Source organism: Pogona vitticeps, chromosome 1 (assembly GCF_051106095.1).
Source record: "Pogona vitticeps strain Pit_001003342236 chromosome 1, PviZW2.1, whole genome shotgun sequence".
NCBI lineage: Eukaryota > Metazoa > Chordata > Lepidosauria > Squamata > Agamidae > Pogona > Pogona vitticeps.
In genome coordinates this window covers 153,283,646-153,307,618 of record NC_135783.1, presented here as the reverse complement: position 1 = coordinate 153,307,618, position 23,973 = coordinate 153,283,646, and the positions used below count along the sequence as shown (strand labels likewise).

Here is a 23,973-nt window from a genome sequence, read left to right as displayed (position 1 = left end):
AAAATGAAGTTATGCTGGAATACATTTTCCTTGAATTTGTGCAATAGAAGTAGGCAAGCGAAATAGCTAACAGACCAAGGCTTCGTGTTCCATTCAAGAACCCAAGCTGAATGATATTTATGTGTGAGGTATGGAATTTGAGGATAATGCAATTCAGAAATGAAGCAGTGACATAGTTTTAGCTGAAGCAAGCCTGTTTTCCTCTCATCCATCACTTACATTTGAAATTCTCTGAGTCATACTCTTGAATTTCAATGTCCTTTTTTCTTTTATTGCAGGATGAAGTCCTTCTATAGATTTATGTTCAAGTCTTTTTCTGCTCTTCAGCAAGTGTGCTTGTAATGGTTCTGGATTCTCCAAGTATGGTCAAAATGCTCAAGGACTAACTTGTTAGAGAGAAAGCACTTACACATTTTCCCTGTGAAACTGGCTCTTATGGCGCACTTAGGAATACCTACAAGTCCTCTCAGCACTCTGGTCCATCATATTCAAAGTCATTTTGACAATGGTTGATGGCTCATGGGGGACAAAAGAAGATCACTGATGCCCGAAGCTGTCGCAAGAGGTAAGATAAAGCTTTATGTCAAGGTGCCAAATCCTCTTTGAGGACACTGGGGGCCAAAAAGTTGACTATGCATTCAAATACCTAGAAGTATAATAATAAAGCACCCCCAAACCCATACAATCTACTGGACTGGCAAAATTAAGTGAAATCACTCCCTCCTCCTCAATTTTTTAGCATAAAAAGTATTAGTATGTCCTCCTCAGTTCTCAAAGGGATGGGAAATTCCAGAAGAAATACTCTCAGGTTTGGTTTCTTTTGGATAAAAGAATATTTACAACTTCTGGTATCTACTTGGCTTCATTTACAAGAATAAAAGCAGTCACAGTGAAAGCAAAAAGGTCCTCTTACAACAGTAGCAATTTACAAAGACTGTCCTGAATTCTTTTGAAGTTGCATTCCCAATTAACTCCAGGTAGAAAATTCCCAGCAATGTCTCCATTTCTTTTCATCCCAAACAGTATGTTTCTACCCTCCACCATCACCCCGCAGAGCACTTGTTGGGGACCCCAACCCTGCAGGTGACTTACCTATCCATAAAATATCCAAAGCTATTAAAGAAACATGGGTAGTGCAGTTTGCAGAAGTCCTCCTGAGTTAACAGGACTTACATCCAGGAGTTCCTAGGTTACAGATGATGGTGCCATAATCATTTCCCTGAATTTGTCAGTGTCTGGGTAGAGACTGAGACAAAACCATCTAAACAATAAATCCATTCATAGCAGTCAGTTGATGACATTCAAAACAGTAAAATATTGCTATGTTTCCCTCCAACTGTTAACATTTCATCTTTGTAGATAAAAAAGACTCACTCATAATTTTCTCTACATTTGGAGACATTGGTTGCCTAGGGCTGATGTGAATGAAAATTCAGGCCTTGCTCCAGGGAACATAGGCATTTTAACTGCTTGGCAGCCATTCCTATTGAAGTCAATAAGAACAATGTATTTTTCTTTTCTAGCTTCAAATACACATGCTTCCTATAAGTATGCCACAAGTAGATGGCTCTATGAATTTAGCTCCTTTTGTCTAATGGGAAAGGTTGATGCCACATATTATTTGATGATGCGTATTACTTAAACTTGGATTGATCTACTGTATTTTATGTAGATCATACAACAGCAATACTTAGCTTTATTCTTTTAGACAAGCATTGCCTTGTTAGAATCCTATCAATACAAGGTAGTGTTACTGTCTGTGAATCATAAGTGTCAACTTGGGCTGAGAGTGTGTGTCTTATACATCTACTGAATTCATAGCTACAACAAATTATTCAATGGACATTTCTTCAACTGTAGTTTATTTTGCATTTCTTTCCATGTATACTCAGAAGTAAGTTTTTACCCCAAATAAATATGCATAGGATTGCAGTTCTGTCTCTTAGCCCTGCAGCTATATCAGTTCTTTGCATTAGTTACCTTTAAGGTTTTTGACATTTCCACTGGTTTGCAAAGAGGGCAGATGTCTGTAGAATATAACAGCGCAGTGAGGTTTTTGGAGTTAAAACTCAAAAAAATAAAATAAAAATGGAGCCCTTTAAGATATTTATGAATGTAAAATGCATGCAAGTAGTATCAGTTATGAAGCACACATTCACATACAAATCATAGCTTTTCTGGGCAGAATAAACCTGAGTGGTAACCAAAACATTAACGATCCTGCACAGGTATTTTCAATGGAGGAAAAAGCACATTCCACAGCTGTAGGCCCTTCTCTCAATATATGAAATTTACATCTTACTGGGTATCCTTCATGCAACTATATGCAACTCAAACACCTTCCTGCTAGTTGTTTGCTATTTAGTAAAGGTAAAGGTTCCCCTTGACAATTTTTGTCCAGTCGTGTTCGACTCTAGGGGGCGGTGCTCATCCCCGTTTCCAAGCCATAGAGCCAGCATTTGTCCAAAGACAATCTTCCGTGGTCACATGGCCAGTGCGACTTACACACGGAACGCTGTTACCTTCCCACCGAGGTGGTCCCTATTTATCTACTTACATTTGCATGCTTTCGAACCGCTAGGTTGGCGGGAGCTGGGACAAGCAACGGGTGCTCACTCCGTCGCGTGGATTCGATCTTACGACTGCTTGGTCTTCTGACCCTGCAGCACAGGCTTCTGCGGTTTAGCCCGCAGCGCCACCACGTCCTATTTAGTGCCTATTTAAAAACAAATCAAAGCAGCACACCAAAAGTAGGTTCAAAAGCCACCCAAGTAAGCCTTAATAGTCGTGATCACAAACTGCACATCATGGATAAAATGCACTGAAACGAAGTCTATCTATCTATCTATCTATCTATCTATCTATCTATCTATCTATCTATCTATCTATCTATCTATCTATCTATCTATCTATCTATCTATCTATCTATCTATCTATCTATCTATCTATCTATCTATCTATCTATCTATTTATTTATTTATATCCCCACCTATCTGGTCGGTGAGGACCACTCTAGGCGGTCTAAAAGTCAGTTTTAAACATTCCACCCTTGTTCTGTAGAAACCATATCACTTATTCTAATAGGAATGTGAGTACTAATAGTAAGACACTGGCACTAATTAAAAGTAATACTTTGTAAGAGCAAGAGACATCTATGAAAGATGTGCTGTGCTAGGAGTCACCTTTGACGAAAGGTCACTGCTTATCTCTGCCTCTCTCTTTATGCAAGTGCCAATTTTGCTGGCACTTAAGACATGCTGACAAAAGAAGTTTATTCACTGGGCAACAATACCCTCGGTTGCCATCGATTTAGTGAGATGGACATTTCAAGGGCAGTTTTATCCCGCACATGGCACAGAGAAGCTGGTTTGTCAAAGCAGAGCCGAAGGCTTAGCGCAGCTAACATTGCTTTCGGCTTCCGATTGTCCTTTTTCTTGCCCTTGTAAATCTCTGCCTCATGATTAAATTCTACTTACGTGCAAAAGCACTTTCTACAAGGGGAGGGACATCTCTGTGTTTCTGCATGGTAAAGGTCAAGGAAATGACCACTTTTTAAAAGGTCACGTTTCAAAAATGTGTCTGGGGCAGAGTCTATTGAGGCAATCTATTGCTCTTCTAGCCCAATAATCCCATCTCTACATCCCTCCACCCTTTCTGTGTTCATCAGGCTTTTTATTTGTGGGGAGGATCCTAAACGCTGTCACTTGTATACATACCAGGCATCCTTGTTCAATTTCTGAAGCTTAGTGATGGAGCCAGTGGATGCTGGAGATGGTGTGCGTGCTCTCCTATAAGCTTTCTGTCCCATGTGTTCCTTGAATACATTGATAGGCCTTTGATCTATCCGTTTGGGATTTTCTTACGTAAGTTTTTTTAGTTTCCCATTTTTACCCACTGCAAATGTGAAGATTTTTTTCCTTTGGTTAAATCACAAAAAACCCAACCTGAAGTGAATTTCCCATTCATCCTTATCTGTGATCTGTTGTTGACACACCACATTTCTTTCACAGGAATAACTACGTACTTGGAAAAAACAAAACAAAAATGGGTCATACTGAATATGAGTGTAATTTCAATCAGGCCTAACTCTAGGGAATAAACGGACAAAATGCTAGGCAGGAAAAAAATAAATAAACTAGCAGTCTATGTTCCATAAATATGACTTACAGTATAAGAACTTGGACAGGAGACTTGATCTCAAGGTTTCAGGTCAACCCCCTGGTCCTTAGGAATAAGACAGCACTTTCAGGATGAGGGATGGAATAGAAAGGAAGGCTTACTTTCTTGTTGGCTTAAGGGCTTGTCCTACTAGTTCTGTTGTTGACCTCCTGATAGAAAAGAGGACTCCTTTTAAAAAAATGTCACTGGAATGGTTCATCAGAAAAAAATAACTCAAAGTTCATAGCTGAGAAAGGTGCATAAGCTTTTGTAGTTTGACAGTTTGACAGTAAAAACAAAGTATTAAATCCTAAAACTTAGAGACCTCACACTGCCCTCCTTGAAGATTGTGAAAATATACTTCATCATGTTTTAAAATGTTGTTCGTTTGTTTGTTTGTTTGTTTGTTTGTTGCATTAATGATCTATAAACTGTAAATTCTGCTAGATTGCTATATTGGCTGCCAAAGTCCTGATGTTCTACTTCAAGGAGACCTACAAAGACATTTCTACAGAAAACAAGAAATAATTAGGAAAGGAAGAAGTTTACATTGATCCTAAGTATCTAGACACTATTTTATTTATTTATTTATTAGATTTTTACCCCGCCCCTCTAGACAATGTCTACTCAATATGCAGTTGCTAGTTCCAACTGGACTAGACTCACTGGCCAAAATCCAATTGGATAAAACCTGCATGATAAGGCCAGTCACAAAAAAGCTGTCTTATTTCCTGTTGTGCTATGGGCAGCTGTGAAAACTGCTGACATTGTTTGTGTGATTGCTCTTACACAATTATATAACCCAACAAGATTCTGACCATTCAATGAATTGCTGAATAGAAATTCAACATTTATATAAATCCCATTGGTTTAATGGGTCTACATTAGTTGGACCAAACAGTTGGATGTATGTCCAAATATAGGGAAGAACCTATGGCCTACATACATGCATGTCCTGAGGAGAACGTATGTACTGAGATCAGCAATCCTCCTGGGTAAAGTCTTGTCTAGCTGTTCTGATCAGTCCCAGATCAGGTTGAAAGGGTCATTTCTAGTCTGATTTCTCTGTGTATGGAGTAGCTGGGGATGCTGACACACAGGCCAGCCTGTTTCTTCTTTAATTCACAAAAAAGGCAACTAGGATAGAGTCAAGAGTGGGCTCATTTGAAATGGGATTTTTTTTTTGATTTCTCAGACTACAAGTCCCATGAATCCCAATTTTGAGAATTCTGACTTACAGGCACCCTAAGTGTGGTTCACCTGGGAGACCAGGCCTAAATTGGAAGGCTTTGAGGCTTAGCTAGGCCTAGTTGTTCTTATTTCTTCAGAAACAAAGCTCCCAGCTACCACTTGAGCTGGAAAAGGAAGCCTGGATGAATCAGGTAGATAGAATTCCTACAATTGGAAATTAGAAAATTTGTAGCATGAGCAATAATAATTTTAAAAATTTTATCCATCACTCTCATTATTTTTCAAAAGACAGAAATCCAAGTTATTTCAGCTACGTTTGGGGTTTAATACAGAACTGGGCAATTCTAGACGAATGTTTTATTGACAAAAAGCCTAGGTAATCAACCTGCTTTGAACGAAAGTTAAGAGTGATTTGGAAGCAATGAATGTCTTTGCCTTGAAGCTATCTCACCAGCCTTTTCTAATTCTAAATAAGTATGAAGTGCCTACTCACAAACTGTCATTCCATCAGGGACTGCGGGGTCTTATCAAGTTTAATTTAAGGAAGATTACAAAGGTGAATTATAGAGGTAAAAAAACATATGAAATGCTGCTCTAGAACCAATAGAATTGGTCTTTAGGACTGCTCTGGGAAAGACAAATGTGGTAGGAATCAACTCATAGAAATTAACCTAGATAACATAAAAAGCTTACTGCTTTTAAGAAGAATGAGTAATAGAATTAAATACCCAAGGAGTCTGTGTAATCTGCATTTTAGGAGAGAGCATCTTTCAAGAATGGTTTTGATGCAGAGCTTCCTATCAGTGCAGAGTACACGTAAGAGACTCATGCAGTCCTTTATAATTCCCTGATTCTCCAAGTGTAGTTTTAGCTTGTCTTACAAGCGGCACTTTTGAGGATTAATTCATTTTCTTGCTTGACCTTGGTTGACTAAGTTAGATGTGAATATACATATAGCCTCCTGGGAAATAGAAGGGGAAGATATGGAGGCAGTGACAGATTTTTACTTTCTTGGGCTCCATGATCACTGCAGATGGTGACAGCAGGCACAAAATTAAAAGACACCTGCTTCTTGGGAGGAAAGCGATGAAAAACCTTGACCGCACCTTAAAAAGCAGAGACATCCCCTTGCCAACAAAAGTCCGAATAGTCAAAGCTATGGTTTTCCCTGTAGTGATGTATGGAAGTGAGAGTTGGACCATAAAGAAAGCTGACTGCCAAAGAATTGATGCCTTTGAATTGTGGTGCTGGAGGAGGCTCTTGAGAGTCCCCTGGACTACAAGGAGAACAAACCTATCCATTCTAAAGGAAATCAACCCTGAGTGCTCACTGGAAGGACAGATCCTGAAGTTGAGGCTCTAGTACTTTGGCCATCTCATGAGAAGAGAAGACTCCTTGGAAAAGACCTTGATGTTAGGAAAGTGTGAGGGCAAGAGGAGAAGGGGACGACAAAGGATGAGATGGTTGGATAGTGTCATCGAAGCAACCAACATGAATTTGACCCAACTCCGGTAGGCAGTGGAAGACAGAAGGGTCTGGCCTGCTCTGGTCCATGGGGTCACGAAGAGTGAGACACAACTAAATGACGATGATACGTATAGCATGAAGAATATGCAGGTTGAGGAAAGAGATTGATTTGCTTTGGGGAAATTCCAGATTGTTCAAATTTTGGCCAAGAGAGAGTGAGAGGGGGAGAGAGGAAAAATGGGGTGGAAAGAGAGAAGATAAAACCAAATTAGATATCTATTAAAAACAAATTAGCAGTGACTGAAAATCAAATTAAATCATAGATAATCAATCTAATTGTAAAGCTCTCTGGTGAGCATTAATGCTTAATTTTTCTTGTGTTTGATGAAGGCACCTATTAATTAAAATATTTATACAAGGTAAGATCTTGACATAAGTACTCAAAAGTACTCATTCTGAAATGAACCAGTACCTATTAATCAGCAAATCTAGCAAAAGATGACCTGACTTTACAATGAAAGCACGTTGTTGGTCCAATAAATCTTATTTAGGGCTCTTTCTCATTAAATATCCTTCAGAGCTGTGCTAGAAAAGGAAAGTATTAACTTTTTGACGATGATGGAACACCTTATCTCCACACTACGGCAGAGTTAGTTGGACGATCCCCCCCCCATTCCTAACCTCCTTTTTCATTTTGTTCTAAACTTCTCTGCAGTTGCTATGTATTCTGGCATTAAAGCCTGATAATAATGAAGGAAAAAAGGGGAAAGAAAAGAATACCCAGCTATGTTTTTTTAAAAAAAGGATGGCATATTTCTGCCTGCTTTCTAAGGAACTTATACAGTGGTGCCCCGCATAGCGAGGTTAATCCATTCCGGATTAACCTCACTATGCGAAATCGTCGCTAAACGGGTAGGGGAAATGTATTGAAACGCATTAAACTTTGTTTAATGCGTTCCAATACCTTTGTTACTTACCCGTTCAGCGAGGATTCCAATTGCCGACAGCCATTTTCGCGCCTTCGCTAAGCGAGGGCAGGGCGCAAAAACGGCTGCCGGCAGCCATTTCCGGGCTTCCGGCGGCCATTTTGGAACCGCCGATCAGCTGTTCGGCGGCTCCAAAATGGCTGCCGCAATACCCGATCTTCGCAATGCGGGTTTTCCCCATTGCGACGATCGGGGATGTTTCCGTATAGCGATCCCGAAAAAGGGATCGCTATACGGAAACATCGCTATACGGTGCACTCGTTAAGCGAGGCACCACTGTACTTACTATCACAGGTATGTCCAACTGCTTCTTGGATTCTTAATGTAGCTTTACCAAGTTCAAAAGAGACTGTGAAGCAGCCCATTATTATATATATATATTGCAGAAACACAGCCAAAAAGGATTATACAAGCAAAATTAAAAGATGGGTTGCCCCAAACAAAACTCATAACTATGAAATGGGACCTCAGATGAGTGCCAAATTTGGCATGGATGTAGTAGAACATCTGCGCTTGCTCTGTGACAAATTTAGGGGTGTCTGGGCAAAGGGCTTTTGAGATGTAATTTTTTAAAAAACAACAACACAGTTTTACCCCCATAAAGACACAAACAATCAGAAATCTCAGGTAATTGAAAATGTAAATAAGACAAAATTTGCACCCCTGGATAGAAAAAACTCTGTTTTAACCTTTTTTTAATCCACAGGAGTTTGGCCAATCATGGCTCTAATTCAGACTCTTTAATTACCGCTTTTCAACCCCTAAAACTTCTGAAATTGCTCCTTTTAAAATAACTTCTAAGAATTCCAAATAAACTATTTACATAGCATAGCATTCTGGCCAATCAGAATGTGTCTGGAGTCAATCCACAGGGCAGGTGTCTGTCAGTTTTAACCTTGCTGTGGCCTTCAGTGTGTAAAAAAAAAAGATTTAACTCCTTCCTGGTGACACATTCTTAGCTCCTGCCTGTGGAAGTATTTTAAAAGCTATTTTAAAAAAAGATAATAATGTACTCATTTAAGCTGTGAAATTACTGTTTTTTTTTTCCTTTGTGGCTTTGAATGATCTCAAAGGACATTTACCTGGTTTACTTCTGAGTACTTTTGCCCAGTTTACTCATGAGTACGTTTACCCAATTTACTCATACGTTTATGGATCCACGTGATTTCATATGGTTTTTAGATGTTCTCCCTAAATCAATGTCAGATCATAGATCTTATTCGCATCCACAGACTACACCACAGAAATCATGGGTCCCCAACTGCATGGCTTTGCAGTGGTGCAAAAACATTGATCTAATGCAAGGATCCCCATCAATCCACATGGTTTTCTGCAGGATCATCCCTAAACCACTGTCAAATCATAGGTTCCATCTCTGCCCCAGACTACAAGACAGAAAGCATGGGTCCCCCAGCACATGGCTTTGCAGCGGTGCAAAACACCAATATAAGTCAGAGATACTCATGGATCCACATGGTTTTTCTATAGGATTGCCCCCAAACTATTGTCCAGTTATAAGCCCCAGTTGTGCCCATAGGGTACACCCTAGAAATCATGGGTCCCCCAAAGCATAGCTTTTCAATGGTGTAAAAACATGGGTCCACCATGGGGATCCTCATGGAGCCACATGATTTTTAAACAAGATCATCCCAAAACCACTATCCCATCACAGAAATCATGGGTCCCTCTGCACATGACTTTGTAGTGGTGCAAAAACAGGAATCTGATGCAGAGATCCTCATGTATCTACATGATTTTTAACTTGGATGATCCCTAGACCAGTGGTTCTTAACCTTGGGTTACTCAGGTGTTTTTGAACTGCAACTCCCAGAAACCCCAGCCAGCACAGCTGGTGTTGAAGGCTTCTGGGAGTTGCAGTCCAAAAACACCTGAGTAACCCAAGGTTAAGAACCACTGCCCTAGACCACTGTCCAGCCATAGGCCCAATTTTTGCTCATAGATTAAAACAGAAATCATGTCTCCGGAGTCCAGACATGTTCTGATCGATCAGAATGCTATAATATGCAAATAGTTCAGTCTTTTAGCATGGTACGATAGACTCAGGCTACTCATTTTTTCTCGAGTGAGAGTTCAAGCTTGACTTGACTGAACACCCACTATTCTGGCTGACTTTAGTATTTCTACCAACACCACATTTCAAACGACTTGATTCCCCCAGCCCCGTTTTCTTCACTATTTTCCTTTCACATAGTATGCATGATTTTGACCTTGCTTCTCAGCAACATTCTTTGTTATATCCAACCTCTTCCTTTTTTAAAAAAATTACAAAAACAAAGGGACGTATTTTTGAAAACATGTGTACAACATATCCATACAGGTTTTGGTTCAGTAAAACTTTTCTTCCTGAGCTTCTCTAAGTCAAAGAAAGGGATATGAAATTGAAACAAAGCTTGTCAGTCTGCATTTGGTGGAGCGGCATTGCAACATTCGTTTAACAAAGAAGTTAAAGGGTGGGTATTAAAGATGGGCATGAGGGGTTTGTGCCACTTCATTGGCATGGCACCATAGGTGCCACAAATTCACTGCCCCACTCACCAGCCAGCACACACTGCTTTTCTCCTGTTCTTCACATGATCATCCAGTCACAGCAAGAGTTTGTGCTTCCCTTCTCCATCCTCTTCAGCGGCCACCCACTCAAAGGCAGTACTGCAGGAATCCCTGCCCTGCCTCCTCATCTGAGTGGGCAGCTGCTGGAGGAGGCGGAGAAGGAAAGTCTGTGCTCCTGCTGAGATTGGATGATGAAGAGCCGAAGAAATGCAGTGTGTGCCAACGGGTGAGTGGGGAAGCCAACAGAGGTGGGGGAAGTGAATGCCTGGCACCTCTGGTACCATGCTGACGGAACAGGATGAGCCTCCATACTGAAGCTTGTGTCCATCTCTAGTGTGTATGTTTCTCCATTGCATGTGTTGTACTTACTCACAAGTTTGCTTCACCATTTCATTAAGTCCAAAACAGCCCTTCAAAATATTTTGCACAGAGGGACTATAGCCACATCCAAGCAGTTCTCGCTTCTGTCTTCTCCCTGTAACCATATCCCCATCCTCTGAAATCCTCTACCACTGGATAATTCTACAGTATATGAGGGAAACTTCTGATTGGATATGTGGGTAGTGTATGTATATTTAAACTCCCGTTTTAAAAAGCCAGGGAATTAAATTCTTCAAAAAAAAAAAATCCAGTTTATGAATGTGGGATATTATGCTTCTGTGCCCATGATTCAAAGAGCCAGGAAAAGGCTCAATATTGCTACAAAATAGTATGCCCGCATTGCCAACAGGAAAAAGAATTGCCAAGCTTTACATAGCAAAGGGCAGCCTGAATGTTGACAACACCAATGGCAGCAGTTAAATATCTCTTCTTCTGCTCACTGCCATTCACACTTGTTGAAAAACAGCTCTGACCATTGCTTTGTGTTTTGGTGAGAAGTGGTGAACTGATGAAAAAAGAAGTCAGTTTCTGGGATTTTCCCTTGCATGGTGTCACTTGTGAATGGTAGTGGTGCTGAGAAGCTCCTGTTCAACACCTTAACTATTAGCTTGTGGAATCTCTTGGTCCCCCACCCTATTTCAGATATACATGAAAAACCTGAAAGAGGATGTTCCGAATTTTGTGGTCTGGTACCACCAGTGTGCTGATGACACCCAGCTCTATCTTCTAGGAGACCCTTCTTTCAGTCTTCAGGTTTTTTAAAGAATTGAATATCATAGAATCATAGAAGAATGAAGTTGGAAGGGGCCTGTAAGTCCACCAAGCCCACCCCCACCCCCCGCTCAATGCAGGAATATGAATTAAAGGATACTTGCCAGGTTTCGGCCTTTGATGATGGACTACAGAGTGGAAGTGGAATACAGGTCTCCAGTCACAATGTTCAAATTACGATTTTCCTGTGAGCTCATCCACATGGTGAGTCTAGCTATTAGAATTTAAAGATTATAGGCCAGGTTGGCCTCATTGTAGCTGTCCTTCCACAGGCAGGCGAAGACCTTTGTCCTTAGGCAGGCTTTCCCTTGGCTGGCTGATAGGGGTTGTTACAAATGAGATTGTTTTTATTTTAGTTTCTTTTAAATCTATTTTAGTAATGCTTTTATCTAAAAGTTTTAATGTGATGTTTGTTTCGTTCTTCTAAATTTTTGAATAACTTACTGTTAGTAGCTTTTAATATTGTTTCTTTTTAATGATACAAGCCACCTGGGGCCCTTTTTTAGGAGAAAGACAGAGTGAAATATTTAAATAAAATAAAACAATAAGGAACTCCCCTAGTACACTTGGTTGAGTTTTGAATTTTGTATTTCCAGTCTCGTACAGAAATTCCAGGTAATTGTTTTAGTATTGACAGGAGGGCAGGGATCTTTTCCACAAAAGAATAAAAGGAGGTTGAGAACCTTTGATGTACAAAGCATTTCATTAAACTAGTTTATAGGCTTGATGTGAAGCAAGCTGGATCCCGGAACAGAGGTTAATTTTAAACCTTTGCTGCTTGTACCGCCATCATCTCCTTTGTGCTAAATCATAGGTACCTTTTCAATTGCTGTTATCAGTTAAACAAATATACAGTTAGGCTTTGTGGCCTTATGGATACCACCTATTTATAACGCACAGTGTGGGAAAGGAGCTTTCACAGCGAATACTCCAGGGAAATAAGCAGGCACAGTGACAGGGTGAGGTGGTAAGAGAAAAGATGTGTGTCATTTTAATTCAACGTAATGGATCTCCTAAGAGTGTATGAAGTAAAACACCAGTGAGATTAATTAGGCAAACAGGAATGGATAAAAAGGAACAAAAGCTTTCAAAAAAGCAGCTAGAGTAATGAGTTCTTCTATCTTATTGTATCAAAATAATGTCAGGATAATGATCTAGTGCCTGCTTGTCTTTATCAAGATTCATCGGGGGATGTGGGAATGGAGATAGTAGCAGGGGAAAAGAAAGCTTGTAGTAGTCCTGCCGTTTGCTGGTGAGTTTGCCTGACACATTGGAGTTCAGTGTCCTCATTGTACTAATGGCACTCCCTTTTTTTTTTCATTTTATCTAAGCTTGTTATGCTGCTTAGTTTACTTATGTATTAAATGTTTGTCTACGATTAACATTTGTTTGCTTGTGGTGGCCTTGCAGAATGACAGTTGCAGAAAGGAAAGGAAAGACACCCCATCAAGGTGGCAAATGGAATCGATTCCTTAGTCTTTCCTTGTCCTCCAGGCATCTGATGTTCCCATGCCCACAGCAGTGCTGGCTAATGGGAAGGAATCCTTGCTCCTTTGCTTCTTCTTTGACAGACTTTCCTATGTCAGGAGCAGGGTATCCTACTGGAAGGCTGTTATTCCTTGTATGCTGTCAGGGGGTGAATTTGCCAATACTCCCTCGGTCACAAGCAGGTCTTCAGCTTGGGCATTCTAGTAAAGTTGTTTCTGCTCCTAGAGGCCCATATTGTGGCCGTGGCTGGAGATAACTCCAGACAATGTAGTTGAAACTCTCCCTCTATTCAGGAACATGACCACATGTCCTGGTAATCTTTCTGATAGACAGCTATTACTGACCATATTTGTTGCTACCAAAAACTGACAGTTCATTGCCCAACCACAGAGGTTCTTTCCCTGCTTGGACCACATATGGTCTGAACCAGAAACCTACAAAGAATGCTGTCACTAGACACATTTGCTTTATACCTTCATGACCATCACTTAAGCACCAGTGCCTTCTCCTGCTCTTTTCATTTTTTTTAATTTTATTTTATACAAAAAATACAGAAAAAAACCACATACATAACATCAAAAATACAAAAAAAATACAAGTAATAATGCTTATTAAAAATAAAAAGTGCTTATTATAAAATAAAAAGAGGGGAAATAAGTTGTAACAATTTCTATGATATTTGGGGTAAATTTGTGGAATTTGTGTTAGTGAAAGGAAGGGGGAAAGCCTCTAAAGAATACTCAATACAATTTTGGAGAGGTAATATGTAAAAAAAAAAATTATTATAGTAAATAGAGTCCCGTGGGTATGGGGTGCACGTTAGAATTTAGTTTATAATAAGCACTATAATAAGCTCTCCTGCTCTTTTCAAATACACTGCCCTGCCCAGCTTCTCTGTTGGCAATAGGAAGCAAGATTCCAGGAGCAGCACACAATCCTGAAAAATCCTGTTGCACAACTTATGCTGCCTAAGGCTGATTATATCATCGATTCCAAATATTCTTTTGGAAGCAAAACACTTCTGATTTCTTCCCCAAAGGTCCCAAGACTCCTATGGATTCCCATCCATTGTGAGAAAGGTGTTGGGGCTAACTGGGTGGTGGTGCGCTAATTTAAAAAAAAAAATCACTGCCAGCATAAAATTACTCTAGCAGCAGATTGTTTGAAATTTAAAGACTCCCACCTGCCACCATAGCATCAAGCCAACAAACGAACTGACAAACAAACAAGCAAAGCTGAGTTTAAAGAGAAAGCACTAAAAGAGGGTTGAGCATACAGGGTTACCAACAATTAGCACTCAGATGGGTCACTGGTGACAGTCTCCAAACTGCTGGATAGTTCAATAACTTAGGCATGAAGCATTAGGCTGCAAAGCCAGAGTGGAGAATTCAGTTCCCCACTGTGCCTCCTTGACAGGGGCTGGACTGGGGTGATCCATAGGGTGCCTTCCAGCACTGTAGTTTCAAGATGATGATGATGATTAATGTGAATTGTGTTTTTTATTTAAATTTTAGAACATGTTTCCAAATTGGCATTTATGTGTAAAAATTAGAACCTACAAGCTTTGTGGGAATACATCTTTTTTGAGGATGTGTAAATGATAACCCTTATGATGATTCTATCCTTTCTGAAAGTGCTGTGCATATATGCTTCTATAATTAACTATACCAACTTTGTATGGGAACCGTTTTGAATGTGTGTCTAGTGTATATGAAGGGGCAGAGCGCTAGTATGATTGGCATGTGAATGAGTGAATGATGATTGATGGAGGTGATTGTAATGGAGATGAGTCCTGTCTGTGGGTCAGTTAAGTGTAGAAGACATTTTAACTGAGGGTTTTGAGGAGAAAGAAGTCTGTTTTAGAGGCAGTCAGGAAAAGCAGGAGAGCTCTATGTTAGAGTTTGTTACCAAAAAAATCAGGATAGAGAGCTCTGTGTGTGTGTGTGTGTGTGTGTGTGTGTGTGTGTGTGTGTGTGTGTGTGTGTGTGTGTGTGTGTGTGTGTGTGTGTGTGTGTGTGTGTGTGTGTGTGTGTGTGAGTGAGTGTGTGTGTGTGTGTGTGTGTGTGTGTGTGAGAGAGAGAGAGAGAGAGAGAGAGAGAGAGAGAGAGAGAGAGTCTACGAAGAAGGTCTTTTGATCTTGAATTATGGAGAGAATATTTTTTCATTTTACAGTTGTTCCGAAGTTTTATGATTTATATTTTACTTTCCCCATCATACCAATTATCTGTGGTCTTTTTTTATTTGTTTAAATCAAACTCTTCCCATTATCAACAGACAGATAACAATACATCATGGGAAGCTGTGTGTTACCAGGAGGAACAAAGGTTTTAGTTAAAATAGAAAATGTCATTTGCTAAACATCTTAATACAAAAAGACAACAGCCTTGGACAACAAGGTTCTGTCTGGAGCAAAACAGGAGGGGCAGCCTCAGAATACCTGGCTGAGGGTTTGGTTGGATGGCTGTAGATTAACACTTTTACGAGTGGCACTAATGATTGGTGGCTAAGTTTAAGGTGTTAAAATGTTTAAAAAGTTTCAGAAGCAAGGGTTGTCAATACCTCTATGGACCACTAAAATATTAAGAACAGGACTGATGTCAAATCCAGTGGGACCCTTCTTCGTGCTGGACTTTGCAGAGCTTGACCAGGTTGAGGTAACAGTCTGAATATTGGCCCTGCGCATAATACAGAGTAAAAATAGAGAATGTCTGCTGTGGCCCTGAAGAACCAGGAAAGACTTGTTCTTCTTTGTCTTTAGGTTGTCCTCTGTTCAGGCCAAGGCAAAGAGGCAGTCCCGAAACCAGCCAAGTCAGGGAGCTGGACAGGGGACAGATTGTATTTGTCTTCAGTGTGGGAGGGATGGTCACTCTCGGGTTGGCCTTCTCAGCCACACTAGACGCTGTTCCAAGTCCTCCATACAGAGCACGTTACCATAGTCTCTTGAGACTGAAGGATGCCTAATCTAATCTAGTTACCTGACCAGTTATTTGATTAATTATTTCCAGTGCAGCATTATTTATTTTTATTTATTTATTTATTTTTGGACTTATATACTGCCCCATAGCGCTACAAGAACTCTCCGGGCGGTTTACAATTTAATTATACAGGCTACACATTGCCCCCCCCCCCAGCAATCTGGGTACTCATTTTACCGACCTCGGAAGGATAGAAGGCTGAGTCAACCTTGAGCCGGCTACCTGGGATTTGAACCCCAGGTCGTGAGCACAGTTTTAGCTGCAGTACAGCATTTTAACCACTAACCATTATGATATTTCTGAACTGTGTGTGTTAATTCCTGTCAAGTTGGAACCAACTTGTAGTGATCCTAATAGGGCTTTTAAAGTAAGTAAAATATTTAAGGAGAGGAAGTTGCATTTCCTCCAATGAATTTCTATGGCTGAGTAGAGATTCAAATCCTGATTTCCAGAGTCCTAATCCATTATTCTATCCACTACACCACACTTGGAATCATATGTATCACTGAAGTATAGATGAGGTAAAAAACAAGCACTAAGGTGATTAGCTGGAAGACTTTATTAAAAGAGGGGCAAGATCTTCTTGTTCATTAATTAAGATCATTAACACAATTTTTTCACTAGTACACTTTTATTTATTAGGCCTTTTGTCATATGAATTCCATTAGTGTTGCCAGTGTCATCCTCAGGATTTGTGGTCTCCAGTGAACTGTCACTCCTAGTTGAACTGGAGGTGGAAGCTGGGATTGTTTGATAATGCTGGTGAACATTCAGGCTTCTGAAACTCAAGATTTTTCCCCAGTGATAAGCCAGGGATACTAAGAGTATTTTCGTGGCCTTATTTTTTTCCTAATTTTCCCAGTGCTTGTGTGTGCCTATTTTTGGCCAAAAATCATCTTAGCTTCAAATGTGCATATCAAATATTTCCTATCTGAATATGTGGATGGGAAATTTTATTTGCTTATGAAATTCAGATTGCTCCATGTTAGTCAGGTTCAAAAATGAATGTATGAAATTTATTCAGAATGCATTGTTTCAGCCTTTCTATTTTGTTTTAGTTTCTTCTACATAACAATCATTAACAAAAAAAAAAAACCTGATTTCTTTTTCCTTTCTTACATTAAACCATACAATGATTAGACTGAGATATAAAATAGTATCACAAATTAACTTTATTGGGTATCATTCAGCTGGGTGGGGTGATGATGGTGCCGCGACAGGAGGGGGGACCTGGGCAGGGAGATGCCTCCGGGTCATGGCCTGATTCATGGAGGAGGACGGCAGGAGGGGCCAGAAGGGGAGGGAAGAGAACCATCGGGGGGGGGGGCACAGTTCATTTGGGCTTGAATGGGAAGGGGTTCTTCACAGAGGGGGCTTATTTTGAGGGAGGCAGGAGGGGAGAGGAGAAAAGAGGCCTCTGTTATCAATCATTCAGTGCAGAACTGGACTGGGACTGTATGACATTGTCATAATAGGTTGGGTATGGAGAACCCCATGATCGCATGAGGTTTAATGAAACCCCTGTCAGATGAGTATAAAAGTCAGAAAGAGGGTAGGTGCCCCTGAATGCAAAGCACAGGGAGGCTAACTGAAAATAAAATCCAGGGTGAATGCCAAAGAAGAAAGAAGACTTCAGCTGCCATAGCAAGATGATCTTCTCCATCCTCCCAGCTGGCTCTAAAACCTCATCAATTGGAAGATGCCCAAATGAATGCCCTTCTCTTCATTCCTGAACAGTGGACCTTGTTAAACAGTGGGAAAGGCATGATAGTCAGCTCATCTTCTCTGAAAAGACAGCAATTGGATGGGTCGCCTTTCTCCTCCTCCTGGAAATGGAATTCCACAAACTCTGCCATCCTCAGCACCTTTTTTGACAGGCTTCATGGAAAAGAAAGAGAAATCCACGTTGCTGGTGCTCTATTACCACACTTCCTTTGGAAAATCATGAGCACTCAATTGGTTGGTTAGTTGATTTGTTGCTTGGTTGGTTGAGAAGAGGAAAATGGTCACCTGCACAGGTGTAATCAGTCTCAGCTCTCATATGTCGCACTTTTGAGCAACCAAACAAGTAAAATGTGAAATAATTTTTAAAAAGCTTCATGCTTTCTACTTGCATTTCTTAAGGATTTGACAGGATTCAAGTGCTTACTCCCCCCCCAATCTATCCATACAGCTGGAGATAATTGGAAACATGGGTCCAAACCTGCGGGCATTTTCCCCCAGCAGTTATTGGGTCACTACATCATAGGTGCGATCCTCAGCGTGCAAAGCCAATGCCTGCCACTCAGAGGATCTGAGGCCTATGATAGGGAGTAGGAGATATTTAGTAAGATGTATGAATGTGGTTTTATATATATATATATGGATGTTTTTAGTGCTTAGGTGTTTTAGTGTTTTTAGTGTTTTATTGTTTTAGTGTTTTTAATGTTTTTAGATTGTTTTTATGTTCCCAAATTTAAATAATGTATCTTAATTTTGCTGGTCAATGACCGTAATAAAACATTTCAGCTTTCAACCTCCTTAATTTTGTCTCCTGAAAACAGAAAACAGCCCATGGGGCATTGCATAGAATTCAAGAGAATGGAGTCACAATGCCAAGGTTCCATGGGCTCTGAGGTCAGAGGATTCAAAAGATGCTCTGAGAATCCGTTGGGCTCAGAGCCAGACCGGTTTCTTTGGCTGCGAAAACCTCTGTGGATGAAAGCGGCAGTCTGAGAGGATTGTGAGGAGAAGGGGTGATATTAAAGGTAAGAGCAGCCAATGATAGGGAAAGGTGTAAACCAGGAGGTGGGCAATTAATTTCTATAGGGGGCCACATGAAAACTCTGAACTGTGTTTGGGGGTCGAACCAACTTTACTTAAAAATAAAATGAAACAGTGATGTTATGGTTTTTTTTTATTTTAAACTTGTTAATCTTCACAAATTCTAAAGAGATTGTTTTGCGGCATGTTAAAGATAAGCAACTGATCAACTTTAGACAAAAAGTTATAAATGGTTTTGATGTTCAAAACTGTCCGCGGGCCGGACAGGAGCGGCTTGTGGGCCATATGTGGCCCTCGGGCTGCACTTTGCCCAGGTCTGGTGTAAACAGTCATTCTATGAAAAGAAGATCCCATCACGCCTCTAAATATTTATCCTGTTCCCCTGAAAATAAGACCTAACCTAAAAATAAGCCCTGGTAGGATTTTTCAGGATGCTCGTCATATAAGCCCTGCCCCAAAAATAAGCCCCAGTGAAGTGAAACCCTGCCCTCCACCATTATGCAGCATTGCGCAGCAAAGAAGAAGATGACATGACTGTAAAATTAAACATCCCTTGAAAATAAGCCCTAATGTCTCTTTTGGAGCAAAAATTAATACGACAATAAAGGAGAATTGGGTGAGGAGAGGGGAAAGAAGACACCAAACGTAGATTTTTCATGCTGATAGAATTTTTTTTGGTAGTCCATTGCTTCTGTCCATGGTTGGGGGAGATCCCCCTCACACTAGCCTCTTCACTTCTGCCCCAACAAACACATTCTAGCATGGCCCAAAAGTCCATGGGCATCTCTCCTCCAAGCATTGGTATCTTTGAGCCCTTCTTCCAAGCAACATGGAGTCATCCTTGTCTTCCCAGAAAACCCTCCAACGGCAGGTGGCATTGTGAAACATCATCAGTGTGTGCCACCAATAGGAGGTGGAAAGCCCACTAGGACCCACCCTTGTAGAACGAGGAACAGCCCATGAATTACTTGATTCAAAGTTGTTCTCTAATGTGGATCTGTGTGTTCCTTCTGGCCGTAGAGAGAGAATTAAAACTTCATTGAAATTCAGCACCTCTTCTTCAAAACAGATAAAATTATTAAATACAGCATCAGCTAAAGTCCTTTAATGATAAGATCTTCTGGAGCTCCAAAATTCATAAAATCACCCTAAGTCAGAAGCAATATGTTTGCACAAAATAACAACAAGAACAATATTGACTAAATCAGTGGTTCTTAACGTGGGCGATAATGCCCCCCAGGGGGCGATTTCATTTTTCAGGGGGGCGGTAGAACGAAAAGGGGCGCCGTGGGGGCGCTGGAGCAGAAGGGGGCGGTAGGGGGGCGCTGGAGCAAGCCAAACCTGTGAAGATGGCTGCAGCCTTTTTACAATGTGCATGAATATATATTTTCCTCCAATCTTAATTTAGTTTCAGAGTTTTCGTCTTGAAATTTTTAGTTCCTGCATTGCAGTTTGTTTTTATGCCCTTTTAATATTTCTTTTTGAGTCTTAAAATTCGCTTGCAACTAAATCATTAAATGTTACTTTTTGGGGCATTTCATTTTCTTGGAATTGAATTTTGTTTTTAGGGGTCATTGGATTTAAGTGCAACAAACAAACAAACAAACAAACAAACAAACAAACAAACAAATAAATAAATAAATAAATAAATAAATAAGATATCATCACCGCGAGGAGGGGGGCGATGATAACTACCTCAATGGCTCAAGGGGGCGTTTCTTTCAAAAAGGTTAAGAACCACTGGACTAAATGACAATTAGGAATCAGAAAATCCCACAAGTTATTCAACTGTGGACAGATGATACAGGAACTAAGGGTCCAAATGCCTCGCTGAGTCAAAAGCCACTCTCTGGTTTTCCAAGAATCATCCTTCCTTGTGAACAAAGGCTTGTTTTTGAACAAAAAGCCTGTCCGTCCATCCTTCCTGGATGTGTCCTTCTTCAAGGGGAAAAACACCTGTGATATTTTGCACAAATTGCAGAAAGCTTCTGGTTGGAAATAGCTCTTCCTCTTGGACTTGGATCTCATATCTAGTTTGCAAGGAACGAGTGACATCAATCATCAGCCCCTGGTCACAGGCTTTATTTTGGGTTACCCAGGTCCAGTGGAAGTGCAGCAATATATATATATTTTAAGCACAATCCCTCACATTTTTGAGTTACCAAAATTACTTTATGGGGAGGTTTCAGGGTAATAGAAAGGTCATGGTGGATATTTTTTTCTGGTTCTACGACTCGCGTTTCTCAATGATCTGCAAAATAATGCAATGGATCTCTTACTTCGTCTTGCTGAACACAGGGGACGAATATCAGAATGGATAGAGGCGCTAAGAGGCCACCTTTTGACCACTGGTGTCTAAGATGGGCCAGCAGGAAGGAGAACAATTTTAAGAAACAACGCTGGGAGAGGGCAAGAGACAAACTGCTACGCCCAAGGAGGAAGGTGAGATGGGGTGGATTCTCCCACTTTGACAAGAGGACAACTCTGAATGTGGACTGCATGTCCATGAGCAGCTTGGCCTCTCCATCACTTCTGCCCTGGGTTCGGGGTCTCTGTTTTTGTGTGTATCTGTGTGCCCAAGGAGAACTGTCCTCTGCAACTCATGGATACGAGCAATTCCCCCCTCCCCTTAGAGTATTGCTAAGGAAAGGATGGAGTTGCAGCTGACAGAATTCTCATCCCCAAAAGACTGGGTTTACGGGTTCAACTGTACAGGATCTGAATAGGACTGAACAGGGCTTGTCGATATACCCATTGAAAAACCTTGTTTCTCTTCTTGTGATTGCAGGACTTAACAGATGAAGGAAAGCAATCCCTTTCCCCTCTTATCCGTAAACCCCATAAATCCCATAAACCCTGTAAATCCCGTGTTATTCCTCTCCCCAGCCCAAATCCTGCTCTTGTCCCTCTCCCCGACTCAAATCCTCCTCTTGCCCCTTGCTCCAACCCACCCCCTCCTCTTTCCCTTCTGCCCTTCCCCTTGTTCCACCTTCTCCCCTTATTTCAAGAGGATCGCCATCACCCACACCTCCCAGGTGAGGGAACTTTTCATTGATATCATATCCTCTAGAGGGCTGTTTTTCTTTCTTAAAGGGTTCACGATCAGTCCTATTCGAAATTAGATACATTTTCTTCAGCAGAATTCTAAGAATATTTACTGGTCTCCCATTTGATAGGATAGTGGAGAAAGTCCTTAAAAGGATCAAAAGCTAGTTTTAAAGGTCTGCCCTGGTTTACACAATAGTCCAATGAACGTAATGTAGACCTATTGCTTTAGCATAAAGATTGTTTGTGGATATGATGGGATGATCACTGGAAAATGTAGGCTGACCAGAAGTAAGATGACTTCCTCTGCTGGGCTTATCCCAAAAAGATTCTTTAACATAGATGTCCCCTAATGGGAGAAAGGGGGGTTTACTCTCATATTGATGAAGCTTTCTCTTTTCTCTTTTCCCCACAAGAACCCTGACCCGAAGATTTCCCCTCAGCTGCCTTCCATCCCATCACCTTCAGCCCAAGATCCTTGCCCTCCGGCCTCTCCCTCCGCCAGCAAAACCACCTGGCCAACTGAAGAAATCCTTCCGTTCAGTCTTTCCTCCCTTCCTGCCCTTCCCTTCCCTCTCCCTCACCTCCTGCCTCCTTTCCAGTGCCTGCCTTGCCGCTATTGGTTATTATTATTGAAGGAAATAACATAGGAGTATATAGGAAATATAGGAGTATTATCAACCCCTCCCCCCTCCAAATAGATCTAAATTCCTTGATTTCATTTAAAAACATGTTAGGTATTATTGATTATTCCTTTATTTCACAAATTATTACTGCTGTATTATGTATTTCAAAAAATAAATATTGTTTGTTTTATTCAATTGAAAATATTAAAGTCCCTTATATAATGTACATTAAAGTCTAGTGAATATTTCTTTATGTATATTTAAAGTGATCTGTCCTAAGATTAGTCAAGCTGATCTTTATCATGGGTTCCCAACCTGGGGGTTTGGACCCCCAAGGGAGTCTCAATGTCTTTTCTAGGGGGTTGCCATGGTTCTTTTTGCAATTCTTTTTACATTTATTAGATTAAATATGGCATACCCAGAAATGGTTTATTTTAACCCTAATGGTGCACAAATTGAGCCTTCTAATCTGAACTGGAATTGCAGGCAGTCCTCAGTTTTTTCTGTCTCCCTTTGGCTGGATTTTCCATTTATGCATGCGCATCGTTCCCAACCCTTTTGAAAGATGCGCTCTTGCTGGTTTCTCTCTGGGCCTCTGTGTTTATCTTTGGAGGACTGACTTCAGCTCTTTGGACGGGAGCATTAGCCAAGCTCAAAGAGGCCTGAATGAAGCGAACGTCTGGCACACATCAGGAACATGGAGGTCAAAGGTGTTGGAAGGATTGAAAAAAAGAGGCTGTGGCAATCGTGGCAGCCATGGCGCCTTTCGTTCTGCCTGAGTCGGCTGCTCTTCCAGGTGGAAGAATGGTGACACCGTGAAGGGAAAGGAGACCTGGGCAGGGAGAGGTGTCCTGGCCCCACCTCAGTCAGGAGGTGGAAAGGCAAGAGGGGCAGAACCCCAGCACCACACAGGGCCTGATGAGTAGCCCGGCCGGTTCTGGGGGGTGGAAATTGGCCACCGTGGCACCTGTGGCACCATGGTTTGTATTCATATCCACAAGATTGGAATACAAAGTGCCCAACACTGGATAGTACTCTTCAAATACTTGAAAGGTAGTCATACAGAGGAAGGGGAAGATCTGTTCTCAATCATCTCAAAGTGCAGAACATGTACGAATGGGCTCAAGCTACAGGAAGCCAGACTTAGGCTGAATATCAGGAAAAACATCTTAACTGTTGCAACCCTTTGAATTTCTTGGTAGCCCAGAGTGGCTTCTAGGCAGGAACATTTTGTAAAGTTAAAAAGTTGGCTAGACCCCACTGCCTAGGACCACTCAGAGGGCTGGCCAGGGCCTCGTGCTGATGGTCGCAGCAGACCCGGCCAGACGCTTGAGAAGGGCCTGGCAGCAGCCAAAGAATGTCATTCATGAAACGATAGGTGGGAGAGTTGCTACACCAGGTGTATGGGAACAGCTGCTCTGCCCGATGAGATTACCTAGAGAGGTTTCTACCACAGAATGGTGCAAGTGTGAACATCTGCCGATCTGTTTGTGACAGATGAAGATGCCCACCAGGGGAAAAAGAATCATCAGAGCTCTTTTAGTTTTCATATCA

General features: G+C 41.1%; 1 long non-coding RNA gene across 1 annotated transcript; it reads left to right on the top strand.

The window, feature by feature from the left end:
- The first annotated feature begins 18,530 nt into the window (after positions 1 to 18,530).
- LOC140708377 (uncharacterized) lies at positions 18,531 to 22,626 on the top strand. Its single transcript, XR_012088533.2, has 4 exons — positions 18,531 to 18,732; positions 21,047 to 21,190; positions 21,537 to 21,783; positions 22,210 to 22,626. It is a non-coding gene; the product is annotated as an uncharacterized LOC140708377 (long non-coding RNA).
- The last annotated feature ends 1,347 nt before the right edge of the window (positions 22,627 to 23,973 follow it).